Below are 7,014 nucleotides of genomic sequence, written 5' to 3' on the forward strand. Positions count from 1 at the left end.
ACCTCTCGTGCGAGCACGAGAGGGTCGTACTTCCGAGGCCCAGGGCTACTATTACTTCCCTTTTTAGATCTATTTCCCTAGCCTAACACTCCGAAAGATGAATAGTAATTATAAAAGAGAAAGAATTAACTACAATGAAATCAGAGGGTACTACTACACTGTCTGAACTCAAGGGAGAATCAAGCGAGTTAAGGGAGTGATTTGGACAACGAATCCCCCTAGGGTTGTCATTAGGTCCTGAATTTAGGGATGAAATGCGAGATGGTAGTTGGGCCAAGAGAATCCTAAATTAGCTCGACCCGATGGTCACGACAATTGAACCCCTAATCCCATACAAGTATTGGGTCGAGAATCGCTTCGCCCAAATCCTCATATGATTGCATTACACTCAGGGAAATCTCTAATCGGGGATCGATACTCAAACTAGGTCCAACCCTAATTCTTTGGAGGGGTACAAAATACCCGATGGTCACGGTGTATTTGTACATGGATCCCTTCAAGCCAAGTGTGTCTAGTACAAGGGCGATGGTCACGCAACCAAGTACAACCTAGAAGTTGAAATACAGAGTTCTCATGCAAATCAACACATCAAAGTACACAAGACTTGAACCACAAACTACAAGTTTCCATAAAAAGAAATACAACATCCAACAATACATCAATAAAGATGATCATCAAATTACAAACAATCAACCCTAGAGTTCATCATATCCAAATCACAAATAAGTTGAGTGCCTCATGAAAGAGGACCACTCATACAAATCAAGTAACAAATAAAGATGAAAAGAAGTAAGAACTACTCCCTCTAGCTTTTAGATCCCTTAGATGGTGAAGATCTTGAAGATTTGAAGAGATCTCCCCTCAAATGATACTTTTTGATACCTAGGATCTTCTCCCTATCTTCTCCTTCAAAGTTTGTCTCCCTCTTGGTGAAGCCTTGCGAGTAGATCGCTCGGTGGGAAGAGTGGGGCGGCGGCCCTAGAGGCCCAAGAGAAAAAACTCCCCAAAAAAGCTCTCCCTTTGCCCTAGAAAATCATGTTCTATTTAAATCCCGTCGAGTCCATGCGGGCTCCATGCAGGGCGCATGGAGCCCGTGAAAGCTCACTGACCAAATGCCCGAGAAAACATAGTCGGTGCTACGATTACTCAGCTACGTGATTTACTACGATTTTATCTTTGCGAGTATTTTTTTGCTACGATCAGAGCCTTGAGAATTTCCGGCAAACCTCACGGGGCGTCCATGCGGGCGCATGGAGCCCAGTGAAACTCCGACCAAATGCCGCAGCAAGAACAATGACACCTTTCTGATTCCGCTCTGATTCGCTTCTGATGCGGGACCCCAAAAATGCCGTTTTTGATGCCGAATTCATCCGATTTACATTTTTGAGCATCGTTTGACTCATTTAAGACACGCAACACCGAAATAACCAATTTAGACATAAAAGCGGGCATCAATTCATTAACATGTTCACAAATAATACACGATTAATACATATAAAAATACATACATTTTAGGCGTTTATCACACTCGTATAGAGTTGCAATGAGCTCAAGGGATTCCAAGTGATAAATCTTTTCCTAATTATAGACCTAACCCTTTGGTCCAGGTGGAAGGTCCCTAACCATGATTAAGCCCTAGATATTAAGATCACCTCAACGCTTCACTCCGCTGCACGCGCAACTAAGCCCCAGCGGAAGTTCATCGCTTGGACCATTCACTCTATTATGGCCGCAAAGAACTCAAGGAACGGAGGTAAAATCTATCATGTTGGAGGGGAAAGGGGACGCTCCTGTAACTCTCGACTCACCCTCTCAACCCTCTCCAACCTAGCTTTGTCTAACGCTCGTGGTGTGTCACTCACTCACAAGGTTACCAACGAGAACTCTCAACTTTAGTGTCACTCTAGGGGAAATGTTCATACAATCAAGCATTTAATGTTGGAACTCACAATCAACATCAATTTATTGAAAGCATAATAAAGAGATTCAAAGAAACGAATACATCCTAGGGTTCACAAATACCCAAGTACCCAATAGGGGCTTAGCTCTCCATGGAGCTAAGTACAATCAAAGAAATAAAATGTAAAAGCAATGAATCCATAAAGAAACCTCCTCGATAGTCGTGTCGATGGTCTTGTGGAAAGTCCTCTACTCATCGTCCAAGGATTCCCTTGTCCGGTATAGGATACGCCTCGACGGAAGCTCTCCTACCAACCTTCTTCGTAGCAATGGCGATGTCGAGCCGTAGAACCTCTCCAAAAACCTTGGCCAATACTCCTCAAAACCCTAGCCGAAGCCCTCTCTCAAGTTGGGGAAAAGATGGAGAAAAGAATACTAAAATCGGGGCTGATTAGAAAGCTTTAATTAAAGGTGGAATCGAGGCACTACGGGCGTAGATGCTTCACGCGCGCGTCGGAATTTCCACATGGGTGTGGATAATTTCCACTGCCCGTGTGGATTCTTTTGGATTACTTGTTCTCTCGACCTGCTCGTGAGCAGTGCTTTGCTATCCCGGATAATTTCCACCGAATAGCTTCCTGAATCCATACTTTCATCGGAGTAACGCAAACGGGCACACATTCACGTCGTGGACCACTTGCTTCTTCAATGATAGGCAAGTTGGTGGAGCTCTTGTTCTATGTGCATAAGTCAGAATGCTCGAGTGTGACTGCCTTTGTGCCCCTCCAAATGGTTGTGCCAAACTCGAATACGAGGAGATTGGCACACACTCTAGCATTTCACATCGACCTATGTCTTCGTTTGAACCTTTGCAAGATTCCTCCAAAATCGGTGCATTGTAATCCACATTGGCTTCTTTCATTCATAAATGGGCTCACAACCCTACCTGCATAAAAGTAACATAAAAACAAACATATTAGTGTAAAAACCCGAGAAAAGTAATGCTCAACATAAGTAATGAACGCTTCGCATTCATATCGCACAAGCACTTATCATATTGCATGACTTAACTTCGCCCCTTAAAGTGCTCTTTTCTTATTTGATCATTCAACTTCTTGAAATTTTTTTTTCTCCCATGTTATCCCCAAGTCACTTGTCAGTGGGGTGTGTTCTTTAACAAATGTGACAAACTCTTGATTTTCCTTACTCGGGGAAGGTCCCTCTTGCATGAGTGTTTGTTTTTCAAAAATGGGCACTATCACATCATGGGTTTTGTCCCAACAAAGATTATTGGAATCATATGGGATGAGAAGAGGTTCTTCCCTCATGAAGGAGTGATGTGGCTGATAAGTGCTTGTGTATTATAATAAGAAGCATTCCTTTCTTACATTGAGCATTATGTTTTTCAGATTTTATAGCTTATTTATGTGTATTTATGTTTTTTTGTGCATGAAGGGTTGTGAAGACAATTGTGGAAGAAAGAAACCAAAAGTAGATCGAGGATGCATTTGTTGATGAAATATTGGAGTGAACAAATGTGAAGACATAAGTTGTGCTCAAAGACATGTGAATGTGTGCCAATCTCCATTGTGCTCAAGCAAAAACATGATTTGGAGGGCCATAAACGCAATCACACTCATGTGTTTCAACTTGTGTAATACTAGCAAGATCTTTATCAATATAATTTTATTGAAGACGCAACATGATCTACCACATGGATGTGTGACCATCCATGTGGTTTCGATGAAAAGTGTGGATTTGGGAGTATTTTTTGTAAAGTAATGTAGCAAATCAATGTAGCAGTTACTGTTCACATCTTGCAGGAAATTGGCTTCTAGAAATTCACATGGGCATGTGGAAATTCCACACGCCTGTGTGGATGCCTGATTCCAATCCCTATAAAAGCCGTGATTTCAAATGTTTTGAAGGATCGATAGTGCACAGATTTGTCGAAGTAATAATAATACCCTGGTGAGCGAGTAGTCGTATCCACAGGCAATAGTGATCAGAAACATAAGGATTGCTTCTTAACTAGAACGAAAATTCATCAATAGTGAAGTAAATAAATCAATGCAAATAGAAATAAGAAAAGAATAAGAAGGCTCAAAGAAAAGATAGGAGAGGCAATCGATGATAAGTGGGGTACCCAGACATTGGTCTCCCTAGGATAATTGTTTCAAGTGCAAGAACAATCATTATATCTCCTAACTGATGTCTAATGAGTTATGGAAATTTTTAAACACACCATCCCATAACTTAAGGTCAACTGTGACTAACCTTACAATATGCTATGGTAGAGAAATCGCTCTGTCTCGACACTTCACATTGTGCTAGGTTACATTAAGCTCTAGGTATTCCAAGTGATAAATCCTATTCCCTAATATAGACCTAATCCTTTGGTCCAGGTGAAAGACCCCTACTCACAATTATGCCCCAGATACTAAGGATTACTTTAACGCTTCACTCTATTACTTGCAAAACTAAGCCCCAGTGGAATTCCTCTCTTAGCACTTCACTCTATTGTGACCACAAAGAACTCTTGGAACTTAGAGGTAGGATAAATCACACAAAAAGGGAAAAGAGGACATTCCGCTACCTCTCGACTCACCCTCTTAACCCTCTCCAATCCAACATTATCTAACCCTCATAGTGTGTCACTCATCCAAAAAGGTTACCAAGATGGATTCTCAACCCTAGTGTCACTCTAAGGGAAAATCAACCAAACAAGCATTTAAGATTGGAACTCAGTTAAAGACATCAATTAAGGAAAGCATAATAAAAGCTCAATGAAACAATAACATCCTAGGGTTTCAAGTCCAAGTACTATATAGGGGTTTATCTCTCCATGGAGCACAATACAATCAATAATGAAATCAAATTTAAAGATATGCAATCCATGAATAAAACTCCCTTGGTGTTTATGTCCATGGTCTTGTGGAGTAGTCGCGTTTTCTCTAAGAGTTCCCTCGTCAAGCCTAGGGCACACCTCGCTGGATCGGTGCCGATGAAAGCTCCCACCATAACTCTCTTCTGAAGGAACTCGGTGTCAAAGGCCATCAAACCTCTCCGAAAGCCCAGCTAAAGCCTCTATAAACCCAAGCCACGGGCGCCTCCAAAGATGGTGAAGAGATTGGCGAAAGATGGGGAAAAAATTGGGCTGAACTTGCGACTTAAATGGGGATGGAATCGGGAATCCACATGGGTGTGTGGAATCTCCACACGCCCATTTGAATCTACTGGAATTCGTTTTTCAACGACCTGTGAAAGTAACTGCTACAATAAATTACTACATTTTTGACACAATACCTACTACAGTATACCACCAAAACACTCCTGAATCCACACTTTTCATTGAGGAAACATAAACGGTCACACGTCCAAGCTGTAGATCACGTCGCTTCTTTAATGAAAGATCACATTGACGAAGATCTTGCTAGCATTGCACAAGTCAGAACAGACAAATGTGACTACCTTGTTCCCCTCCAAACCATGTAATTGCTTGAGCACATGGAAGTTGGCACACATTCACATATCTTTGAGCACAACTTGTGTCTTCACCTTTGTTCACTTCAAGATTTTATCAACAAAGTGCATTAACAATCTACTTTGGGTTCTATCTTCCATACTTGACTCCATAACCCTATATGCACAAAAGAACACAAAAACACATGTATATGCGATAAAATCTGAGAAAAGTAATGCTCATCATAAAAAAAGAATACTTTGTATTACTAATATACAAGCACTTATTAGAGGCACTTGACACCGCATTCCTTAGGAAGATAATTATTCTGGGAGCTTTCGTCGGCAATGATTCAGCGAGGTGTGCCGTAGGCTTGATGAAAGAACCCTTGGAGAAGATGAGGCGAATCTAGAAGACCATTGATATATGGACTACCAGGGGCCTTTACTTCTAGATTATATGCCTTTGTATTCAATTTCTTTATTGATTGAATCTTGCTCCATGGAGAGCCAAACCCCTAGTAGGTGCTTGGACTTGTAAACCCTAGGATCACTTTGTTTGATATACCTTTTATTATGTTTCTTTAACTGATGTTTTAATTGAGTTCCAATCTTGAATGCATGTTGAATTGATTTTACCTTAGGGTTATGAATCTATATTGGTAATCCTTGTGAATGAGTGACACATCGTTAGGATTAGACAAAGCTAGATAGGAGAGGATAGAGAGGGTGAGTTGAGAGGTAGCGGAGCATCCCATTTCCCTTCGGGTGTGATTTATCCTACCTCCACTTTCCTAGAATTTTTTTGCGGTTATGATAAAGTGTAGTGTTAAGAGACTAACTCTGATGGCGCTTAGTTATGCAAGCAATAGAGTGAAGTGTTGAAATAATCTTTAGTGTTGGCACTTAATTATGACTAGGGGTCTTTCGCCTGGACCAAAAGGTTAGATCAATATTAGGGAATAGGGTTTATCACTTGGAGTTCCTAGAGTTTTAAGCAACTTTGCACAGTGTGAGGCGTTGAGAGTATTCCTTTCCACCGGGGCATATTATAGTGTTAGTCACGATTGACCTTAGGTTTAGGACTGTGTGTTTTACAATTTCCATGACTCATTAAACATCAGTTAGGAAACATAATGATTAGTCTTACACTCGAAACAATATTCCTAGAGTGAGCAATGTCCGGGTGCCCCATCTTCTATCGATTACCTATCTTATTATTCTCTTGCGTCTCTTTCTAATTTCCTTATTTCTATTTGCATTGATATTATTGACACCACTCTTGATTCATCTTTACCTTAGTTAAATAGCAATTCTTGTGTTTTCAAGCACTATTCCATGTGGATATGACTACCCAATCACCAGGGTACTTTATTCCTTGGACAACCCGTTCACTTGCGGTACACACACACAAGGGGTGTGTCAAGTTTTTTGTGCCGTTGCCGGGGAATAGTCATTTTGGAAACATTTTGCACTTTACTATTTTAGCTATTCATCACTTATTCTATTTCACACTTTCTTTTCCTTTCATCTTTCTGATTTGTTTTGTCTTTCATTTCAGAAAAGATGATCGACATAACCAAAGTATTCAATGCGATCACAAGAATTATTGAAGATATAGAACTGAAGATGCAGTTGTTTGCAATACAGTCC

The sequence above is a fragment of the Dioscorea cayenensis genome, chromosome 10 (assembly GCF_009730915.1).
Source record: "Dioscorea cayenensis subsp. rotundata cultivar TDr96_F1 chromosome 10, TDr96_F1_v2_PseudoChromosome.rev07_lg8_w22 25.fasta, whole genome shotgun sequence".
Taxonomy (NCBI): domain Eukaryota; kingdom Viridiplantae; phylum Streptophyta; class Magnoliopsida; order Dioscoreales; family Dioscoreaceae; genus Dioscorea; species Dioscorea cayenensis.